We start from the raw sequence: 17,436 nt of genomic DNA on the forward strand, positions 1-17,436 counted from the left end.
TGCCACGCATCTGCTCTCGCTGTTCGACAGGTAGCAGAAGGCAAGGCGCGCGTTTTCCCACGTTTTCTCGACGACGAGAGCCGGTTGATGTGCATGTAAGCGTAGCATATGAAACAAGAATAGCACGAAGCATTGGTAGTCAGGTGCCAAAGTCGCAGTATGGCATCAGGTGGCGATCGTATGTTTCTGTGGCCACCACTGGTTTGCAGCAAAGTGAATACCGCTAACTGAAAGCACTCTGTTGTAGCCCCAGTGGCGCAATTGGTTAGCGCACGGTACTTATAAGGCAGTAGCCGTGAGCAATGCCGGGGTTGTGAGTTCGAGCCTCACCTGGGGCATACTTTTATTTCTTAGCAGCTGTCTCTGACAGCAACAGGAGGCTAGGTTTGAGATGTATCAGCTATTTGAGTAACATAATTGTGCATTCGAGACGCTAGCTGCGTCTTCCTCGGTAGTATAGTGGTTAGTATCCCCGCCTGTCACGCGGGAGACCGGGGTTCGATTCCCCGCCGGGGAGGCACATCCGATTTTTAATTGCTGCTCTATCACTCGCTGAACTTAGTGTAGGTCGTTTGCGGCTACTAGCACCATATCTCTCGCACACAGGCACCTGTCTACAGCGCATCCTCGGTAGTATAGTGGTTAGTATCCCCGCCTGTCACGCGGGAGACCGGGGTTCGATTCCCCGCCGGGGAGATGCGATTTTTATCTCACAACCCTGTTCGAGTGTTGCGCGTATGTGGGTCGTAAGAGCATTAACTTTGCGATCGTGGAGTGTAGTTGGCGCAAAATCTTAAAAAATGCTACAACTTAGGAAGTGGTTCTCGCATTCTTCACATTTCAGAATTGCGGGGAATGCTGTTAACGCTGTATCAAAGCACCCCAGCCGACGCTGTGGGCGTAATAATCGAGCTCGGCACAGTCCGCAAAAGAAATAATTTTAGCAGAGCGTGGTTTCGATCCACGGACCTCTGGGTTATGGGCCCAGCACGCTTCCACTGCGCCACTCTGCTGCCTGGGGTAGCGCCGGCTCTTCGCCACGTGACGTGGGACACTTGGAAAGTGTTGTCTGCGTCGCTTTCACACGCCTGTATTTAATTGCGTATCATCTCCTACAGCTCTCAGCTTGACTTGTCTCGACTTTGCTCGACTGACGCTACGCTGACGCTTGCAGGCAGCGATATTTACCACGATCGACTCGACATGCAGCTGCGAGATGCACAGGAGCAACAAAGCACTCCACGGTGCGGCGACATACGAAATCCACTGCCCAGCTACGCGTCGGCAACTAACAAAACGCCGACCCTGCCAGGATTCGAACCTGGAATCTTCTGATCCGTAGTCAGACGCGTTATCCGTTGCGCCACAGGGCCAGTGGCAGCATTTCTTTCTACGAGACAAGTGCAATTCGCTAAGAAACGTGTTCTCCATGGCTGAGCAAGCTCCCAAGGAAGGTACCTTTCGTGCAGCTGCGTGGCCGCAGTGCGCCTGCAGAGCTTAGAGCTTGCCACGCATCTGCTCTCGCTGTTCGACAGGTAGCAGAAGGCAAGGCGCGCGTTTTCCCACGTTTTCTCGACGACGAGAGCCGGTTGATGTGCATGTAAGCGTAGCATATGAAACAAGAATAGCACGAAGCATTGGTAGTCAGGTGCCAAAGTCGCAGTATGGCATCAGGTGGCGATCGTATGTTTCTGTGGCCACCACTGGTTTGCAGCAAAGTGAATACCGCTAACTGAAAGCACTCTGTTGTAGCCCCAGTGGCGCAATTGGTTAGCGCACGGTACTTATAAGGCAGTAGCCGTGTGCAATGCCGGGGTTGTGAGTTCGAGCCTCACCTGGGGCATACTTTTATTTCTTAGCAGCTGTCTCTGACAGCAACAGGAGGCTAGGTTTGAGATGTATCAGCTATTTGAGTAACATAATTGTGCATTCGAGACGCTAGCTGCGTCTTCCTCGGTAGTATAGTGGTTAGTATCCCCGCCTGTCACGCGGGAGACCGGGGTTCGATTCCCCGCCGGGGAGGCACATCCGATTTTTAATTGCTGCTCTATCACTCGCTGAACTTAGTGTAGGTCGTTTGCGGCTACTAGCACCATATCTCTCGCACACAGGCACCTGTCTACAGCGCATCCTCGGTAGTATAGTGGTTAGTATCCCCGCCTGTCACGCGGGAGACCGGGGTTCGATTCCCCGCCGGGGAGATGCGATTTTTATCTCACAACCCTGTTCGAGTGTTGCGCGTATGTGGGTCGTAAGAGCATTAACTTTGCGATCGTGGAGTGTAGTTGGCGCAAAATCTTAAAAAATGCTACAACTTAGGAAGTGGTTCTCGCATTCTTCACATTTCAGAATTGCGGGGAATGCTGTTAACGCTGTATCAAAGCACCCCAGCCGACGCTGTGGGCGTAATAATCGAGCTCGGCACAGTCCGCAAAAGAAATAATTTTAGCAGAGCGTGGTTTCGATCCACGGACCTCTGGGTTATGGGCCCAGCACGCTTCCACTGCGCCACTCTGCTGCCTGGGGTAGCGCCGGCTCTTCGCCACGTGACGTGGGACACTTGGAAAGTGTTGTCTGCGTCGCTTTCACACGCCTGTATTTAATTGCGTATCATCTCCTACAGCTCTCAGCTTGACTTGTCTCGACTTTGCTCGACTGACGCTACGCTGACGCTTGCAGGCAGCGATATTTACCACGATCGACTCGACATGCAGCTGCGAGATGCACAGGAGCAACAAAGCACTCCACGGTGCGGCGACATACGAAATCCACTGCCCAGCTACGCGTCGGCAACTAACAAAACGCCGACCCTGCCAGGATTCGAACCTGGAATCTTCTGATCCGTAGTCAGACGCGTTATCCGTTGCGCCACAGGGCCAGTGGCAGCATTTCTTTCTACGAGACAAGTGCAATTCGCTAAGAAACGTGTTCTCCATGGCTGAGCAAGCTCCCAAGGAAGGTACCTTTCGTGCAGCTGCGTGGCCGCAGTGCGCCTGCAGAGCTTAGAGCTTGCCACGCATCTGCTCTCGCTGTTCGACAGGTAGCAGAAGGCAAGGCGCGCGTTTTCCCACGTTTTCTCGACGACGAGAGCCGGTTGATGTGCATGTAAGCGTAGCATATGAAACAAGAATAGCACGAAGCATTGGTAGTCAGGTGCCAAAGTCGCAGTATGGCATCAGGTGGCGATCGTATGTTTCTGTGGCCACCACTGGTTTGCAGCAAAGTGAATACCGCTAACTGAAAGCACTCTGTTGTAGCCCCAGTGGCGCAATTGGTTAGCGCACGGTACTTATAAGGCAGTAGCCGTGTGCAATGCCGGGGTTGTGAGTTCGAGCCTCACCTGGGGCATACTTTTATTTCTTAGCAGCTGTCTCTGACAGCAACAGGAGGCTAGGTTTGAGATGTATCAGCTATTTGAGTAACATAATTGTGCATTCGAGACGCTAGCTGCGTCTTCCTCGGTAGTATAGTGGTTAGTATCCCCGCCTGTCACGCGGGAGACCGGGGTTCGATTCCCCGCCGGGGAGGCACATCCGATTTTTAATTGCTGCTCTATCACTCGCTGAACTTAGTGTAGGTCGTTTGCGGCTACTAGCACCATATCTCTCGCACACAGGCACCTGTCTACAGCGCATCCTCGGTAGTATAGTGGTTAGTATCCCCGCCTGTCACGCGGGAGACCGGGGTTCGATTCCCCGCCGGGGAGATGCGATTTTTATCTCACAACCCTGTTCGAGTGTTGCGCGTATGTGGGTCGTAAGAGCATTAACTTTGCGATCGTGGAGTGTAGTTGGCGCAAAATCTTAAAAAATGCTACAACTTAGGAAGTGGTTCTCGCATTCTTCACATTTCAGAATTGCGGGGAATGCTGTTAACGCTGTATCAAAGCACCCCAGCCGACGCTGTGGGCGTAATAATCGAGCTCGGCACAGTCCGCAAAAGAAATAATTTTAGCAGAGCGTGGTTTCGATCCACGGACCTCTGGGTTATGGGCCCAGCACGCTTCCACTGCGCCACTCTGCTGCCTGGGGTAGCGCCGGCTCTTCGCCACGTGACGTGGGACACTTGGAAAGTGTTGTCTGCGTCGCTTTCACACGCCTGTATTTAATTGCGTATCATCTCCTACAGCTCTCAGCTTGACTTGTCTCGACTTTGCTCGACTGACGCTACGCTGACGCTTGCAGGCAGCGATATTTACCACGATCGACTCGACATGCAGCTGCGAGATGCACAGGAGCAACAAAGCACTCCACGGTGCGGCGACATACGAAATCCACTGCCCAGCTACGCGTCGGCAACTAACAAAACGCCGACCCTGCCAGGATTCGAACCTGGAATCTTCTGATCCGTAGTCAGACGCGTTATCCGTTGCGCCACAGGGCCAGTGGCAGCATTTCTTTCTACGAGACAAGTGCAATTCGCTAAGAAACGTGTTCTCCATGGCTGAGCAAGCTCCCAAGGAAGGTACCTTTCGTGCAGCTGCGTGGCCGCAGTGCGCCTGCAGAGCTTAGAGCTTGCCACGCATCTGCTCTCGCTGTTCGACAGGTAGCAGAAGGCAAGGCGCGCGTTTTCCCACGTTTTCTCGACGACGAGAGCCGGTTGATGTGCATGTAAGCGTAGCATATGAAACAAGAATAGCACGAAGCATTGGTAGTCAGGTGCCAAAGTCGCAGTATGGCATCAGGTGGCGATCGTATGTTTCTGTGGCCACCACAGGTTTGCAGCAAAGTGAATACCGCTAACTGAAAGCACTCTGTTGTAGCCCCAGTGGCGCAATTGGTTAGCGCACGGTACTTATAAGGCAGTAGCCGTGTGCAATGCCGGGGTTGTGAGTTCGAGCCTCACCTGGGGCATACTTTTATTTCTTAGCAGCTGTCTCTGACAGCAACAGGAGGCTAGGTTTGAGATGTATCAGCTATTTGAGTAACATAATTGTGCATTCGAGACGCTAGCTGCGTCTTCCTCGGTAGTATAGTGGTTAGTATCCCCGCCTGTCACGCGGGAGACCGGGGTTCGATTCCCCGCCGGGGAGGCACATCCGATTTTTAATTGCTGCTCTATCACTCGCTGAACTTAGTGTAGGTCGTTTGCGGCTACTAGCACCATATCTCTCGCACACAGGCACCTGTCTACAGCGCATCCTCGGTAGTATAGTGGTTAGTATCCCCGCCTGTCACGCGGGAGACCGGGGTTCGATTCCCCGCCGGGGAGATGCGATTTTTATCTCACAACCCTGTTCGAGTGTTGCGCGTATGTGGGTCGTAAGAGCATTAACTTTGCGATCGTGGAGTGTAGTTGGCGCAAAATCTTAAAAAATGCTACAACTTAGGAAGTGGTTCTCGCATTCTTCACATTTCAGAATTGCGGGGAATGCTGTTAACGCTGTATCAAAGCACCCCAGCCGACGCTGTGGGCGTAATAATCGAGCTCGGCACAGTCCGCAAAAGAAATAATTTTAGCAGAGCGTGGTTTCGATCCACGGACCTCTGGGTTATGGGCCCAGCACGCTTCCACTGCGCCACTCTGCTGCCTGGGGTAGCGCCGGCTCTTCGCCACGTGACGTGGGACACTTGGAAAGTGTTGTCTGCGTCGCTTTCACACGCCTGTATTTAATTGCGTATCATCTCCTACAGCTCTCAGCTTGACTTGTCTCGACTTTGCTCGACTGACGCTACGCTGACGCTTGCAGGCAGCGATATTTACCACGATCGACTCGACATGCAGCTGCGAGATGCACAGGAGCAACAAAGCACTCCACGGTGCGGCGACATACGAAATCCACTGCCCAGCTACGCGTCGGCAACTAACAAAACGCCGACCCTGCCAGGATTCGAACCTGGAATCTTCTGATCCGTAGTCAGACGCGTTATCCGTTGCGCCACAGGGCCAGTGGCAGCATTTCTTTCTACGAGACAAGTGCAATTCGCTAAGAAACGTGTTCTCCATGGCTGAGCAAGCTCCCAAGGAAGGTACCTTTCGTGCAGCTGCGTGGCCGCAGTGCGCCTGCAGAGCTTAGAGCTTGCCACGCATCTGCTCTCGCTGTTCGACAGGTAGCAGAAGGCAAGGCGCGCGTTTTCCCACGTTTTCTCGACGACGAGAGCCGGTTGATGTGCATGTAAGCGTAGCATATGAAACAAGAATAGCACGAAGCATTGGTAGTCAGGTGCCAAAGTCGCAGTATGGCATCAGGTGGCGATCGTATGTTTCTGTGGCCACCACTGGTTTGCAGCAAAGTGAATACCGCTAACTGAAAGCACTCTGTTGTAGCCCCAGTGGCGCAATTGGTTAGCGCACGGTACTTATAAGGCAGTAGCCGTGTGCAATGCCGGGGTTGTGAGTTCGAGCCTCACCTGGGGCATACTTTTATTTCTTAGCAGCTGTCTCTGACAGCAACAGGAGGCTAGGTTTGAGATGTATCAGCTATTTGAGTAACATAATTGTGCATTCGAGACGCTAGCTGCGTCTTCCTCGGTAGTATAGTGGTTAGTATCCCCGCCTGTCACGCGGGAGACCGGGGTTCGATTCCCCGCCGGGGAGGCACATCCGATTTTTAATTGCTGCTCTATCACTCGCTGAACTTAGTGTAGGTCGTTTGCGGCTACTAGCACCATATCTCTCGCACACAGGCACCTGTCTACAGCGCATCCTCGGTAGTATAGTGGTTAGTATCCCCGCCTGTCACGCGGGAGACCGGGGTTCGATTCCCCGCCGGGGAGATGCGATTTTTATCTCACAACCCTGTTCGAGTGTTGCGCGTATGTGGGTCGTAAGAGCATTAACTTTGCGATCGTGGAGTGTAGTTGGCGCAAAATCTTAAAAAATGCTACAACTTAGGAAGTGGTTCTCGCATTCTTCACATTTCAGAATTGCGGGGAATGCTGTTAACGCTGTATCAAAGCACCCCAGCCGACGCTGTGGGCGTAATAATCGAGCTCGGCACAGTCCGCAAAAGAAATAATTTTAGCAGAGCGTGGTTTCGATCCACGGACCTCTGGGTTATGGGCCCAGCACGCTTCCACTGCGCCACTCTGCTGCCTGGGGTAGCGCCGGCTCTTCGCCACGTGACGTGGGACACTTGGAAAGTGTTGTCTGCGTCGCTTTCACACGCCTGTATTTAATTGCGTATCATCTCCTACAGCTCTCAGCTTGACTTGTCTCGACTTTGCTCGACTGACGCTACGCTGACGCTTGCAGGCAGCGATATTTACCACGATCGACTCGACATGCAGCTGCGAGATGCACAGGAGCAACAAAGCACTCCACGGTGCGGCGACATACGAAATCCACTGCCCAGCTACGCGTCGGCAACTAACAAAACGCCGACCCTGCCAGGATTCGAACCTGGAATCTTCTGATCCGTAGTCAGACGCGTTATCCGTTGCGCCACAGGGCCAGTGGCAGCATTTCTTTCTACGAGACAAGTGCAATTCGCTAAGAAACGTGTTCTCCATGGCTGAGCAAGCTCCCAAGGAAGGTACCTTTCGTGCAGCTGCGTGGCCGCAGTGCGCCTGCAGAGCTTAGAGCTTGCCACGCATCTGCTCTCGCTGTTCGACAGGTAGCAGAAGGCAAGGCGCGCGTTTTCCCACGTTTTCTCGACGACGAGAGCCGGTTGATGTGCATGTAAGCGTAGCATATGAAACAAGAATAGCACGAAGCATTGGTAGTCAGGTGCCAAAGTCGCAGTATGGCATCAGGTGGCGATCGTATGTTTCTGTGGCCACCACTGGTTTGCAGCAAAGTGAATACCGCTAACTGAAAGCACTCTGTTGTAGCCCCAGTGGCGCAATTGGTTAGCGCACGGTACTTATAAGGCAGTAGCCGTGTGCAATGCCGGGGTTGTGAGTTCGAGCCTCACCTGGGGCATACTTTTATTTCTTAGCAGCTGTCTCTGACAGCAACAGGAGGCTAGGTTTGAGATGTATCAGCTATTTGAGTAACATAATTGTGCATTCGAGACGCTAGCTGCGTCTTCCTCGGTAGTATAGTGGTTAGTATCCCCGCCTGTCACGCGGGAGACCGGGGTTCGATTCCCCGCCGGGGAGGCACATCCGATTTTTAATTGCTGCTCTATCACTCGCTGAACTTAGTGTAGGTCGTTTGCGGCTACTAGCACCATATCTCTCGCACACAGGCACCTGTCTACAGCGCATCCTCGGTAGTATAGTGGTTAGTATCCCCGCCTGTCACGCGGGAGACCGGGGTTCGATTCCCCGCCGGGGAGATGCGATTTTTATCTCACAACCCTGTTCGAGTGTTGCGCGTATGTGGGTCGTAAGAGCATTAACTTTGCGATCGTGGAGTGTAGTTGGCGCAAAATCTTAAAAAATGCTACAACTTAGGAAGTGGTTCTCGCATTCTTCACATTTCAGAATTGCGGGGAATGCTGTTAACGCTGTATCAAAGCACCCCAGCCGACGCTGTGGGCGTAATAATCGAGCTCGGCACAGTCCGCAAAAGAAATAATTTTAGCAGAGCGTGGTTTCGATCCACGGACCTCTGGGTTATGGGCCCAGCACGCTTCCACTGCGCCACTCTGCTGCCTGGGGTAGCGCCGGCTCTTCGCCACGTGACGTGGGACACTTGGAAAGTGTTGTCTGCGTCGCTTTCACACGCCTGTATTTAATTGCGTATCATCTCCTACAGCTCTCAGCTTGACTTGTCTCGACTTTGCTCGACTGACGCTACGCTGACGCTTGCAGGCAGCGATATTTACCACGATCGACTCGACATGCAGCTGCGAGATGCACAGGAGCAACAAAGCACTCCACGGTGCGGCGACATACGAAATCCACTGCCCAGCTACGCGTCGGCAACTAACAAAACGCCGACCCTGCCAGGATTCGAACCTGGAATCTTCTGATCCGTAGTCAGACGCGTTATCCGTTGCGCCACAGGGCCAGTGGCAGCATTTCTTTCTACGAGACAAGTGCAATTCGCTAAGAAACGTGTTCTCCATGGCTGAGCAAGCTCCCAAGGAAGGTACCTTTCGTGCAGCTGCGTGGCCGCAGTGCGCCTGCAGAGCTTAGAGCTTGCCACGCATCTGCTCTCGCTGTTCGACAGGTAGCAGAAGGCAAGGCGCGCGTTTTCCCACGTTTTCTCGACGACGAGAGCCGGTTGATGTGCATGTAAGCGTAGCATATGAAACAAGAATAGCACGAAGCATTGGTAGTCAGGTGCCAAAGTCGCAGTATGGCATCAGGTGGCGATCGTATGTTTCTGTGGCCACCACAGGTTTGCAGCAAAGTGAATACCGCTAACTGAAAGCACTCTGTTGTAGCCCCAGTGGCGCAATTGGTTAGCGCACGGTACTTATAAGGCAGTAGCCGTGTGCAATGCCGGGGTTGTGAGTTCGAGCCTCACCTGGGGCATACTTTTATTTCTTAGCAGCTGTCTCTGACAGCAACAGGAGGCTAGGTTTGAGATGTATCAGCTATTTGAGTAACATAATTGTGCATTCGAGACGCTAGCTGCGTCTTCCTCGGTAGTATAGTGGTTAGTATCCCCGCCTGTCACGCGGGAGACCGGGGTTCGATTCCCCGCCGGGGAGGCACATCCGATTTTTAATTGCTGCTCTATCACTCGCTGAACTTAGTGTAGGTCGTTTGCGGCTACTAGCACCATATCTCTCGCACACAGGCACCTGTCTACAGCGCATCCTCGGTAGTATAGTGGTTAGTATCCCCGCCTGTCACGCGGGAGACCGGGGTTCGATTCCCCGCCGGGGAGATGCGATTTTTATCTCACAACCCTGTTCGAGTGTTGCGCGTATGTGGGTCGTAAGAGCATTAACTTTGCGATCGTGGAGTGTAGTTGGCGCAAAATCTTAAAAAATGCTACAACTTAGGAAGTGGTTCTCGCATTCTTCACATTTCAGAATTGCGGGGAATGCTGTTAACGCTGTATCAAAGCACCCCAGCCGACGCTGTGGGCGTAATAATCGAGCTCGGCACAGTCCGCAAAAGAAATAATTTTAGCAGAGCGTGGTTTCGATCCACGGACCTCTGGGTTATGGGCCCAGCACGCTTCCACTGCGCCACTCTGCTGCCTGGGGTAGCGCCGGCTCTTCGCCACGTGACGTGGGACACTTGGAAAGTGTTGTCTGCGTCGCTTTCACACGCCTGTATTTAATTGCGTATCATCTCCTACAGCTCTCAGCTTGACTTGTCTCGACTTTGCTCGACTGACGCTACGCTGACGCTTGCAGGCAGCGATATTTACCACGATCGACTCGACATGCAGCTGCGAGATGCACAGGAGCAACAAAGCACTCCACGGTGCGGCGACATACGAAATCCACTGCCCAGCTACGCGTCGGCAACTAACAAAACGCCGACCCTGCCAGGATTCGAACCTGGAATCTTCTGATCCGTAGTCAGACGCGTTATCCGTTGCGCCACAGGGCCAGTGGCAGCATTTCTTTCTACGAGACAAGTGCAATTCGCTAAGAAACGTGTTCTCCATGGCTGAGCAAGCTCCCAAGGAAGGTACCTTTCGTGCAGCTGCGTGGCCGCAGTGCGCCTGCAGAGCTTAGAGCTTGCCACGCATCTGCTCTCGCTGTTCGACAGGTAGCAGAAGGCAAGGCGCGCGTTTTCCCACGTTTTCTCGACGACGAGAGCCGGTTGATGTGCATGTAAGCGTAGCATATGAAACAAGAATAGCACGAAGCATTGGTAGTCAGGTGCCAAAGTCGCAGTATGGCATCAGGTGGCGATCGTATGTTTCTGTGGCCACCACTGGTTTGCAGCAAAGTGAATACCGCTAACTGAAAGCACTCTGTTGTAGCCCCAGTGGCGCAATTGGTTAGCGCACGGTACTTATAAGGCAGTAGCCGTGTGCAATGCCGGGGTTGTGAGTTCGAGCCTCACCTGGGGCATACTTTTATTTCTTAGCAGCTGTCTCTGACAGCAACAGGAGGCTAGGTTTGAGATGTATCAGCTATTTGAGTAACATAATTGTGCATTCGAGACGCTAGCTGCGTCTTCCTCGGTAGTATAGTGGTTGGTATCCCCGCCTGTCACGCGGGAGACCGGGGTTCGATTCCCCGCCGGGGAGGCACATCCGATTTTTAATTGCTGCTCTATCACTCGCTGAACTTAGTGTAGGTCGTTTGCGGCTACTAGCACCATATCTCTCGCACACAGGCACCTGTCTACAGCGCATCCTCGGTAGTATAGTGGTTAGTATCCCCGCCTGTCACGCGGGAGACCGGGGTTCGATTCCCCGCCGGGGAGATGCGATTTTTATCTCACAACCCTGTTCGAGTGTTGCGCGTATGTGGGTCGTAAGAGCATTAACTTTGCGATCGTGGAGTGTAGTTGGCGCAAAATCTTAAAAAATGCTACAACTTAGGAAGTGGTTCTCGCATTCTTCACATTTCAGAATTGCGGGGAATGCTGTTAACGCTGTATCAAAGCACCCCAGCCGACGCTGTGGGCGTAATAATCGAGCTCGGCACAGTCCGCAAAAGAAATAATTTTAGCAGAGCGTGGTTTCGATCCACGGACCTCTGGGTTATGGGCCCAGCACGCTTCCACTGCGCCACTCTGCTGCCTGGGGTAGCGCCGGCTCTTCGCCACGTGACGTGGGACACTTGGAAAGTGTTGTCTGCGTCGCTTTCACACGCCTGTATTTAATTGCGTATCATCTCCTACAGCTCTCAGCTTGACTTGTCTCGACTTTGCTCGACTGACGCTACGCTGACGCTTGCAGGCAGCGATATTTACCACGATCGACTCGACATGCAGCTGCGAGATGCACAGGAGCAACAAAGCACTCCACGGTGCGGCGACATACGAAATCCACTGCCCAGCTACGCGTCGGCAACTAACAAAACGCCGACCCTGCCAGGATTCGAACCTGGAATCTTCTGATCCGTAGTCAGACGCGTTATCCGTTGCGCCACAGGGCCAGTGGCAGCATTTCTTTCTACGAGACAAGTGCAATTCGCTAAGAAACGTGTTCTCCATGGCTGAGCAAGCTCCCAAGGAAGGTACCTTTCGTGCAGCTGCGTGGCCGCAGTGCGCCTGCAGAGCTTAGAGCTTGCCACGCATCTGCTCTCGCTGTTCGACAGGTAGCAGAAGGCAAGGCGCGCGTTTTCCCACGTTTTCTCGACGACGAGAGCCGGTTGATGTGCATGTAAGCGTAGCATATGAAACAAGAATAGCACGAAGCATTGGTAGTCAGGTGCCAAAGTCGCAGTATGGCATCAGGTGGCGATCGTATGTTTCTGTGGCCACCACTGGTTTGCAGCAAAGTGAATACCGCTAACTGAAAGCACTCTGTTGTAGCCCCAGTGGCGCAATTGGTTAGCGCACGGTACTTATAAGGCAGTAGCCGTGTGCAATGCCGGGGTTGTGAGTTCGAGCCTCACCTGGGGCATACTTTTATTTCTTAGCAGCTGTCTCTGACAGCAACAGGAGGCTAGGTTTGAGATGTATCAGCTATTTGAGTAACATAATTGTGCATTCGAGACGCTAGCTGCGTCTTCCTCGGTAGTATAGTGGTTAGTATCCCCGCCTGTCACGCGGGAGACCGGGGTTCGATTCCCCGCCGGGGAGGCACATCCGATTTTTAATTGCTGCTCTATCACTCGCTGAACTTAGTGTAGGTCGTTTGCGGCTACTAGCACCATATCTCTCGCACACAGGCACCTGTCTACAGCGCATCCTCGGTAGTATAGTGGTTAGTATCCCCGCCTGTCACGCGGGAGACCGGGGTTCGATTCCCCGCCGGGGAGATGCGATTTTTATCTCACAACCCTGTTCGAGTGTTGCGCGTATGTGGGTCGTAAGAGCATTAACTTTGCGATCGTGGAGTGTAGTTGGCGCAAAATCTTAAAAAATGCTACAACTTAGGAAGTGGTTCTCGCATTCTTCACATTTCAGAATTGCGGGGAATGCTGTTAACGCTGTATCAAAGCACCCCAGCCGACGCTGTGGGCGTAATAATCGAGCTCGGCACAGTCCGCAAAAGAAATAATTTTAGCAGAGCGTGGTTTCGATCCACGGACCTCTGGGTTATGGGCCCAGCACGCTTCCACTGCGCCACTCTGCTGCCTGGGGTAGCGCCGGCTCTTCGCCACGTGACGTGGGACACTTGGAAAGTGTTGTCTGCGTCGCTTTCACACGCCTGTATTTAATTGCGTATCATCTCCTACAGCTCTCAGCTTGACTTGTCTCGACTTTGCTCGACTGACGCTACGCTGACGCTTGCAGGCAGCGATATTTACCACGATCGACTCGACATGCAGCTGCGAGATGCACAGGAGCAACAAAGCACTCCACGGTGCGGCGACATACGAAATCCACTGCCCAGCTACGCGTCGGCAACTAACAAAACGCCGACCCTGCCAGGATTCGAACCTGGAATCTTCTGATCCGTAGTCAGACGCGTTATCCGTTGCGCCACAGGGCCAGTGGCAGCATTTCTTTCTACGAGACAAGTGCAATTCGCTAAGAAACGTGTTCTCCATGGCTGAGCAAGCTCCCAAGGAAGGTACCTTTCGTGCAGCTGCGTGGCCGCAGTGCGCCTGCAGAGCTTAGAGCTTGCCACGCATCTGCTCTCGCTGTTCGACAGGTAGCAGAAGGCAAGGCGCGCGTTTTCCCACGTTTTCTCGACGACGAGAGCCGGTTGATGTGCATGTAAGCGTAGCATATGAAACAAGAATAGCACGAAGCATTGGTAGTCAGGTGCCAAAGTCGCAGTATGGCATCAGGTGGCGATCGTATGTTTCTGTGGCCACCACTGGTTTGCAGCAAAGTGAATACCGCTAACTGAAAGCACTCTGTTGTAGCCCCAGTGGCGCAATTGGTTAGCGCACGGTACTTATAAGGCAGTAGCCGTGAGCAATGCCGGGGTTGTGAGTTCGAGCCTCACCTGGGGCATACTTTTATTTCTTAGCAGCTGTCTCTGACAGCAACAGGAGGCTAGGTTTGAGATGTATCAGCTATTTGAGTAACATAATTGTGCATTCGAGACGCTAGCTGCGTCTTCCTCGGTAGTATAGTGGTTAGTATCCCCGCCTGTCACGCGGGAGACCGGGGTTCGATTCCCCGCCGGGGAGGCACATCCGATTTTTAATTGCTGCTCTATCACTCGCTGAACTTAGTGTAGGTCGTTTGCGGCTACTAGCACCATATCTCTCGCACACAGGCACCTGTCTACAGCGCATCCTCGGTAGTATAGTGGTTAGTATCCCCGCCTGTCACGCGGGAGACCGGGGTTCGATTCCCCGCCGGGGAGATGCGATTTTTATCTCACAACCCTGTTCGAGTGTTGCGCGTATGTGGGTCGTAAGAGCATTAACTTTGCGATCGTGGAGTGTAGTTGGCGCAAAATCTTAAAAAATGCTACAACTTAGGAAGTGGTTCTCGCATTCTTCACATTTCAGAATTGCGGGGAATGCTGTTAACGCTGTATCAAAGCACCCCAGCCGACGCTGTGGGCGTAATAATCGAGCTCGGCACAGTCCGCAAAAGAAATAATTTTAGCAGAGCGTGGTTTCGATCCACGGACCTCTGGGTTATGGGCCCAGCACGCTTCCACTGCGCCACTCTGCTGCCTGGGGTAGCGCCGGCTCTTCGCCACGTGACGTGGGACACTTGGAAAGTGTTGTCTGCGTCGCTTTCACACGCCTGTATTTAATTGCGTATCATCTCCTACAGCTCTCAGCTTGACTTGTCTCGACTTTGCTCGACTGACGCTACGCTGACGCTTGCAGGCAGCGATATTTACCACGATCGACTCGACATGCAGCTGCGAGATGCACAGGAGCAACAAAGCACTCCACGGTGCGGCGACATACGAAATCCACTGCCCAGCTACGCGTCGGCAACTAACAAAACGCCGACCCTGCCAGGATTCGAACCTGGAATCTTCTGATCCGTAGTCAGACGCGTTATCCGTTGCGCCACAGGGCCAGTGGCAGCATTTCTTTCTACGAGACAAGTGCAATTCGCTAAGAAACGTGTTCTCCATGGCTGAGCAAGCTCCCAAGGAAGGTACCTTTCGTGCAGCTGCGTGGCCGCAGTGCGCCTGCAGAGCTTAGAGCTTGCCACGCATCTGCTCTCGCTGTTCGACAGGTAGCAGAAGGCAAGGCGCGCGTTTTCCCACGTTTTCTCGACGACGAGAGCCGGTTGATGTGCATGTAAGCGTAGCATATGAAACAAGAATAGCACGAAGCATTGGTAGTCAGGTGCCAAAGTCGCAGTATGGCATCAGGTGGCGATCGTATGTTTCTGTGGCCACCACTGGTTTGCAGCAAAGTGAATACCGCTAACTGAAAGCACTCTGTTGTAGCCCCAGTGGCGCAATTGGTTAGCGCACGGTACTTATAAGGCAGTAGCCGTGAGCAATGCCGGGGTTGTGAGTTCGAGCCTCACCTGGGGCACACTTTTATTTCTTAGCAGCTGTCTCTGACAGCAACAGGAGGCTAGGTTTGAGATGTATCAGCTATTTGAGTAACATAATTGTGCATTCGAGACGCTAGCTGCGTCTTCCTCGGTAGTATAGTGGTTAGTATCCCCGCCTGTCACGCGGGAGACCGGGGTTCGATTCCCCGCCGGGGAGGCACATCCGATTTTTAATTGCTGCTCTATCACTCGCTGAACTTAGTGTAGGTCGTTTGCGGCTACTAGCACCATATCTCTCGCACACAGGCACCTGTCTACAGCGCATCCTCGGTAGTATAGTGGTTAGTATCCCCGCCTGTCACGCGGGAGACCGGGGTTCGATTCCCCGCCGGGGAGATGCGATTTTTATCTCACAACCCTGTTCGAGTGTTGCGCGTATGTGGGTCGTAAGAGCATTAACTTTGCGATCGTGGAGTGTAGTTGGCGCAAAATCTTAAAAAATGCTACAACTTAGGAAGTGGTTCTCGCATTCTTCACATTTCAGAATTGCGGGGAATGCTGTTAACGCTGTATCAAAGCACCCCAGCCGACGCTGTGGGCGTAATAATCGAGCTCGGCACAGTCCGCAAAAGAAATAATTTTAGCAGAGCGTGGTTTCGATCCACGGACCTCTGGGTTATGGGCCCAGCACGCTTCCACTGCGCCACTCTGCTGCCTGGGGTAGCGCCGGCTCTTCGCCACGTGACGTGGGACACTTGGAAAGTGTTGTCTGCGTCGCTTTCACACGCCTGTATTTAATTGCGTATCATCTCCTACAGCTCTCAGCTTGACTTGTCTCGACTTTGCTCGACTGACGCTACGCTGACGCTTGCAGGCAGCGATATTTACCACGATCGACTCGACATGCAGCTGCGAGATGCACAGGAGCAACAAAGCACTCCACGGTGCGGCGACATACGAAATCCACTGCCCAGCTACGCGTCGGCAACTAACAAAACGCCGACCCTGCCAGGATTCGAACCTGGAATCTTCTGATCCGTAGTCAGACGCGTTATCCGTTGCGCCACAGGGCCAGTGGCAGCATTTCTTTCTACGAGACAAGTGCAATTCGCTAAGAAACGTGTTCTCCATGGCTGAGCAAGCTCCCAAGGAAGGTACCTTTCGTGCAGCTGCGTGGCCGCAGTGCGCCTGCAGAGCTTAGAGCTTGCCACGCATCTGCTCTCGCTGTTTGACAGGTAGCAGAAGGCAAGGCGCGCGTTTTCCCACGTTTTCTCGACGACGAGAGCCGGTTGATGTGCATGTAAGCGTAGCATATGAAACAAGAATAGCACGAAGCATTGGTAGTCAGGTGCCAAAGTCGCAGTATGGCATCAGGTGGCGATCGTATGTTTCTGTGGCCACCACTGGTTTGCAGCAAAGTGAATACCGCTAACTGAAAGCACTCTGTTGTAGCCCCAGTGGCGCAATTGGTTAGCGCACGGTACTTATAAGGCAGTAGCCGTGAGCAATGCCGGGGTTGTGAGTTCGAGCCTCACCTGGGGCATACTTTTATTTCTTAGCAGCTGTCTCTGACAGCAACAGGAGGCTAGGTTTGAGATGTATCAGCTATTTGAGTAACATAATTGTGCATTCGAGACGCTAGCTGCGTCTTCCTCGGTAGTATAGTGGTTAGTATCCCCGCCTGTCACGCGGGAGACCGGGGTTCGATTCCCCGCCGGGGAGGCACATCCGATTTTTAATTGCTGCTCTATCACTCGCTGAACTTAGTGTAGGTCGTTTGCGGCTACTAGCACCATATCTCTCGCACACAGGCACCTGTCTACAGCGCATCCTCGGTAGTATAGTGGTTAGTATCCCCGCCTGTCACGCGGGAGACCGGGGTTCGATTCCCCGCCGGGGAGATGCGATTTTTATCTCACAACCCTGTTCGAGTGTTGCGCGTATGTGGGTCGTAAGAGCATTAACTTTGCGATCGTGGAGTGTAGTTGGCGCAAAATCTTAAAAAATGCTACAACTTAGGAAGTGGTTCTCGCATTCTTCACATTTCAGAATTGCGGGGAATGCTGTTAACGCTGTATCAAAGCAC

General features: G+C 53.0%; 58 non-coding genes across 58 annotated transcripts; 36 read left to right on the top strand and 22 right to left on the bottom strand.

Annotated features, from left to right (window-relative positions):
- Positions 1–246: 246 nt before the first annotated feature.
- Positions 247–338, top strand: Trnai-uau. The gene is given in 2 exon segments: positions 247–284; positions 303–338. It is a non-coding gene; the product is annotated as a tRNA-Ile (tRNA).
- A 107-nt stretch (positions 339–445) lies between these two features.
- Positions 446–517, top strand: Trnad-guc. Its single transcript has one exon. It is a non-coding gene; the product is annotated as a tRNA-Asp (tRNA).
- Positions 518–624: 107 nt separating this feature from the next.
- Trnad-guc lies at positions 625–696 on the top strand. The gene has a single exon. It is a non-coding gene; the product is annotated as a tRNA-Asp (tRNA).
- Positions 697–941: 245 nt separating this feature from the next.
- Trnam-cau lies at positions 942–1,013 on the bottom strand. Its single transcript has one exon. It is a non-coding gene; the product is annotated as a tRNA-Met (tRNA).
- A 287-nt stretch (positions 1,014–1,300) lies between these two features.
- On the bottom strand, positions 1,301–1,373 carry Trnar-acg. The gene has a single exon. It is a non-coding gene; the product is annotated as a tRNA-Arg (tRNA).
- Positions 1,374–1,751: 378 nt separating this feature from the next.
- Trnai-uau lies at positions 1,752–1,843 on the top strand. Its single transcript is given in 2 exon segments — positions 1,752–1,789; positions 1,808–1,843. It is a non-coding gene; the product is annotated as a tRNA-Ile (tRNA).
- Positions 1,844–1,950: 107 nt separating this feature from the next.
- Trnad-guc lies at positions 1,951–2,022 on the top strand. The gene has a single exon. It is a non-coding gene; the product is annotated as a tRNA-Asp (tRNA).
- A 107-nt stretch (positions 2,023–2,129) lies between these two features.
- On the top strand, positions 2,130–2,201 carry Trnad-guc. Its single transcript has one exon. It is a non-coding gene; the product is annotated as a tRNA-Asp (tRNA).
- A 245-nt stretch (positions 2,202–2,446) lies between these two features.
- Positions 2,447–2,518, bottom strand: Trnam-cau. Its single transcript has one exon. It is a non-coding gene; the product is annotated as a tRNA-Met (tRNA).
- Positions 2,519–2,805: 287 nt separating this feature from the next.
- Trnar-acg lies at positions 2,806–2,878 on the bottom strand. The gene has a single exon. It is a non-coding gene; the product is annotated as a tRNA-Arg (tRNA).
- A 378-nt stretch (positions 2,879–3,256) lies between these two features.
- Positions 3,257–3,348, top strand: Trnai-uau. The gene is given in 2 exon segments: positions 3,257–3,294; positions 3,313–3,348. It is a non-coding gene; the product is annotated as a tRNA-Ile (tRNA).
- Positions 3,349–3,455: 107 nt separating this feature from the next.
- On the top strand, positions 3,456–3,527 carry Trnad-guc. The gene has a single exon. It is a non-coding gene; the product is annotated as a tRNA-Asp (tRNA).
- A 107-nt stretch (positions 3,528–3,634) lies between these two features.
- On the top strand, positions 3,635–3,706 carry Trnad-guc. The gene has a single exon. It is a non-coding gene; the product is annotated as a tRNA-Asp (tRNA).
- Positions 3,707–3,951: 245 nt separating this feature from the next.
- Positions 3,952–4,023, bottom strand: Trnam-cau. The gene has a single exon. It is a non-coding gene; the product is annotated as a tRNA-Met (tRNA).
- Positions 4,024–4,310: 287 nt separating this feature from the next.
- On the bottom strand, positions 4,311–4,383 carry Trnar-acg. The gene has a single exon. It is a non-coding gene; the product is annotated as a tRNA-Arg (tRNA).
- A 378-nt stretch (positions 4,384–4,761) lies between these two features.
- Trnai-uau lies at positions 4,762–4,853 on the top strand. Its single transcript is given in 2 exon segments — positions 4,762–4,799; positions 4,818–4,853. It is a non-coding gene; the product is annotated as a tRNA-Ile (tRNA).
- A 107-nt stretch (positions 4,854–4,960) lies between these two features.
- Positions 4,961–5,032, top strand: Trnad-guc. Its single transcript has one exon. It is a non-coding gene; the product is annotated as a tRNA-Asp (tRNA).
- Positions 5,033–5,139: 107 nt separating this feature from the next.
- Trnad-guc lies at positions 5,140–5,211 on the top strand. The gene has a single exon. It is a non-coding gene; the product is annotated as a tRNA-Asp (tRNA).
- A 245-nt stretch (positions 5,212–5,456) lies between these two features.
- On the bottom strand, positions 5,457–5,528 carry Trnam-cau. Its single transcript has one exon. It is a non-coding gene; the product is annotated as a tRNA-Met (tRNA).
- A 287-nt stretch (positions 5,529–5,815) lies between these two features.
- Positions 5,816–5,888, bottom strand: Trnar-acg. Its single transcript has one exon. It is a non-coding gene; the product is annotated as a tRNA-Arg (tRNA).
- Positions 5,889–6,266: 378 nt separating this feature from the next.
- Trnai-uau lies at positions 6,267–6,358 on the top strand. Its single transcript is given in 2 exon segments — positions 6,267–6,304; positions 6,323–6,358. It is a non-coding gene; the product is annotated as a tRNA-Ile (tRNA).
- Positions 6,359–6,465: 107 nt separating this feature from the next.
- On the top strand, positions 6,466–6,537 carry Trnad-guc. Its single transcript has one exon. It is a non-coding gene; the product is annotated as a tRNA-Asp (tRNA).
- A 107-nt stretch (positions 6,538–6,644) lies between these two features.
- On the top strand, positions 6,645–6,716 carry Trnad-guc. Its single transcript has one exon. It is a non-coding gene; the product is annotated as a tRNA-Asp (tRNA).
- A 245-nt stretch (positions 6,717–6,961) lies between these two features.
- On the bottom strand, positions 6,962–7,033 carry Trnam-cau. The gene has a single exon. It is a non-coding gene; the product is annotated as a tRNA-Met (tRNA).
- Positions 7,034–7,320: 287 nt separating this feature from the next.
- On the bottom strand, positions 7,321–7,393 carry Trnar-acg. Its single transcript has one exon. It is a non-coding gene; the product is annotated as a tRNA-Arg (tRNA).
- A 378-nt stretch (positions 7,394–7,771) lies between these two features.
- Positions 7,772–7,863, top strand: Trnai-uau. Its single transcript is given in 2 exon segments — positions 7,772–7,809; positions 7,828–7,863. It is a non-coding gene; the product is annotated as a tRNA-Ile (tRNA).
- Positions 7,864–7,970: 107 nt separating this feature from the next.
- Trnad-guc lies at positions 7,971–8,042 on the top strand. Its single transcript has one exon. It is a non-coding gene; the product is annotated as a tRNA-Asp (tRNA).
- A 107-nt stretch (positions 8,043–8,149) lies between these two features.
- Positions 8,150–8,221, top strand: Trnad-guc. The gene has a single exon. It is a non-coding gene; the product is annotated as a tRNA-Asp (tRNA).
- Positions 8,222–8,466: 245 nt separating this feature from the next.
- On the bottom strand, positions 8,467–8,538 carry Trnam-cau. Its single transcript has one exon. It is a non-coding gene; the product is annotated as a tRNA-Met (tRNA).
- Positions 8,539–8,825: 287 nt separating this feature from the next.
- Trnar-acg lies at positions 8,826–8,898 on the bottom strand. The gene has a single exon. It is a non-coding gene; the product is annotated as a tRNA-Arg (tRNA).
- A 378-nt stretch (positions 8,899–9,276) lies between these two features.
- On the top strand, positions 9,277–9,368 carry Trnai-uau. The gene is given in 2 exon segments: positions 9,277–9,314; positions 9,333–9,368. It is a non-coding gene; the product is annotated as a tRNA-Ile (tRNA).
- Positions 9,369–9,475: 107 nt separating this feature from the next.
- On the top strand, positions 9,476–9,547 carry Trnad-guc. Its single transcript has one exon. It is a non-coding gene; the product is annotated as a tRNA-Asp (tRNA).
- Positions 9,548–9,654: 107 nt separating this feature from the next.
- Positions 9,655–9,726, top strand: Trnad-guc. Its single transcript has one exon. It is a non-coding gene; the product is annotated as a tRNA-Asp (tRNA).
- A 245-nt stretch (positions 9,727–9,971) lies between these two features.
- On the bottom strand, positions 9,972–10,043 carry Trnam-cau. Its single transcript has one exon. It is a non-coding gene; the product is annotated as a tRNA-Met (tRNA).
- Positions 10,044–10,330: 287 nt separating this feature from the next.
- Trnar-acg lies at positions 10,331–10,403 on the bottom strand. The gene has a single exon. It is a non-coding gene; the product is annotated as a tRNA-Arg (tRNA).
- Positions 10,404–10,781: 378 nt separating this feature from the next.
- Positions 10,782–10,873, top strand: Trnai-uau. Its single transcript is given in 2 exon segments — positions 10,782–10,819; positions 10,838–10,873. It is a non-coding gene; the product is annotated as a tRNA-Ile (tRNA).
- A 107-nt stretch (positions 10,874–10,980) lies between these two features.
- Trnad-guc lies at positions 10,981–11,052 on the top strand. Its single transcript has one exon. It is a non-coding gene; the product is annotated as a tRNA-Asp (tRNA).
- A 107-nt stretch (positions 11,053–11,159) lies between these two features.
- Trnad-guc lies at positions 11,160–11,231 on the top strand. Its single transcript has one exon. It is a non-coding gene; the product is annotated as a tRNA-Asp (tRNA).
- A 245-nt stretch (positions 11,232–11,476) lies between these two features.
- Positions 11,477–11,548, bottom strand: Trnam-cau. The gene has a single exon. It is a non-coding gene; the product is annotated as a tRNA-Met (tRNA).
- A 287-nt stretch (positions 11,549–11,835) lies between these two features.
- Trnar-acg lies at positions 11,836–11,908 on the bottom strand. Its single transcript has one exon. It is a non-coding gene; the product is annotated as a tRNA-Arg (tRNA).
- Positions 11,909–12,286: 378 nt separating this feature from the next.
- Positions 12,287–12,378, top strand: Trnai-uau. Its single transcript is given in 2 exon segments — positions 12,287–12,324; positions 12,343–12,378. It is a non-coding gene; the product is annotated as a tRNA-Ile (tRNA).
- Positions 12,379–12,485: 107 nt separating this feature from the next.
- On the top strand, positions 12,486–12,557 carry Trnad-guc. Its single transcript has one exon. It is a non-coding gene; the product is annotated as a tRNA-Asp (tRNA).
- Positions 12,558–12,664: 107 nt separating this feature from the next.
- Trnad-guc lies at positions 12,665–12,736 on the top strand. The gene has a single exon. It is a non-coding gene; the product is annotated as a tRNA-Asp (tRNA).
- A 245-nt stretch (positions 12,737–12,981) lies between these two features.
- Trnam-cau lies at positions 12,982–13,053 on the bottom strand. Its single transcript has one exon. It is a non-coding gene; the product is annotated as a tRNA-Met (tRNA).
- A 287-nt stretch (positions 13,054–13,340) lies between these two features.
- Trnar-acg lies at positions 13,341–13,413 on the bottom strand. The gene has a single exon. It is a non-coding gene; the product is annotated as a tRNA-Arg (tRNA).
- Positions 13,414–13,791: 378 nt separating this feature from the next.
- On the top strand, positions 13,792–13,883 carry Trnai-uau. Its single transcript is given in 2 exon segments — positions 13,792–13,829; positions 13,848–13,883. It is a non-coding gene; the product is annotated as a tRNA-Ile (tRNA).
- A 107-nt stretch (positions 13,884–13,990) lies between these two features.
- Positions 13,991–14,062, top strand: Trnad-guc. Its single transcript has one exon. It is a non-coding gene; the product is annotated as a tRNA-Asp (tRNA).
- Positions 14,063–14,169: 107 nt separating this feature from the next.
- On the top strand, positions 14,170–14,241 carry Trnad-guc. Its single transcript has one exon. It is a non-coding gene; the product is annotated as a tRNA-Asp (tRNA).
- Positions 14,242–14,486: 245 nt separating this feature from the next.
- Trnam-cau lies at positions 14,487–14,558 on the bottom strand. Its single transcript has one exon. It is a non-coding gene; the product is annotated as a tRNA-Met (tRNA).
- Positions 14,559–14,845: 287 nt separating this feature from the next.
- On the bottom strand, positions 14,846–14,918 carry Trnar-acg. Its single transcript has one exon. It is a non-coding gene; the product is annotated as a tRNA-Arg (tRNA).
- Positions 14,919–15,296: 378 nt separating this feature from the next.
- Positions 15,297–15,388, top strand: Trnai-uau. The gene is given in 2 exon segments: positions 15,297–15,334; positions 15,353–15,388. It is a non-coding gene; the product is annotated as a tRNA-Ile (tRNA).
- Positions 15,389–15,495: 107 nt separating this feature from the next.
- Trnad-guc lies at positions 15,496–15,567 on the top strand. Its single transcript has one exon. It is a non-coding gene; the product is annotated as a tRNA-Asp (tRNA).
- A 107-nt stretch (positions 15,568–15,674) lies between these two features.
- Trnad-guc lies at positions 15,675–15,746 on the top strand. Its single transcript has one exon. It is a non-coding gene; the product is annotated as a tRNA-Asp (tRNA).
- A 245-nt stretch (positions 15,747–15,991) lies between these two features.
- Trnam-cau lies at positions 15,992–16,063 on the bottom strand. Its single transcript has one exon. It is a non-coding gene; the product is annotated as a tRNA-Met (tRNA).
- A 287-nt stretch (positions 16,064–16,350) lies between these two features.
- Positions 16,351–16,423, bottom strand: Trnar-acg. The gene has a single exon. It is a non-coding gene; the product is annotated as a tRNA-Arg (tRNA).
- A 378-nt stretch (positions 16,424–16,801) lies between these two features.
- Trnai-uau lies at positions 16,802–16,893 on the top strand. Its single transcript is given in 2 exon segments — positions 16,802–16,839; positions 16,858–16,893. It is a non-coding gene; the product is annotated as a tRNA-Ile (tRNA).
- Positions 16,894–17,000: 107 nt separating this feature from the next.
- Positions 17,001–17,072, top strand: Trnad-guc. The gene has a single exon. It is a non-coding gene; the product is annotated as a tRNA-Asp (tRNA).
- A 107-nt stretch (positions 17,073–17,179) lies between these two features.
- On the top strand, positions 17,180–17,251 carry Trnad-guc. Its single transcript has one exon. It is a non-coding gene; the product is annotated as a tRNA-Asp (tRNA).
- Positions 17,252–17,436: the final 185 nt, after the last annotated feature.

Source organism: Schistocerca americana, unplaced genomic scaffold (assembly GCF_021461395.2).
Source record: "Schistocerca americana isolate TAMUIC-IGC-003095 unplaced genomic scaffold, iqSchAmer2.1 HiC_scaffold_282, whole genome shotgun sequence".
NCBI classification, from domain to species: domain Eukaryota; kingdom Metazoa; phylum Arthropoda; class Insecta; order Orthoptera; family Acrididae; genus Schistocerca; species Schistocerca americana.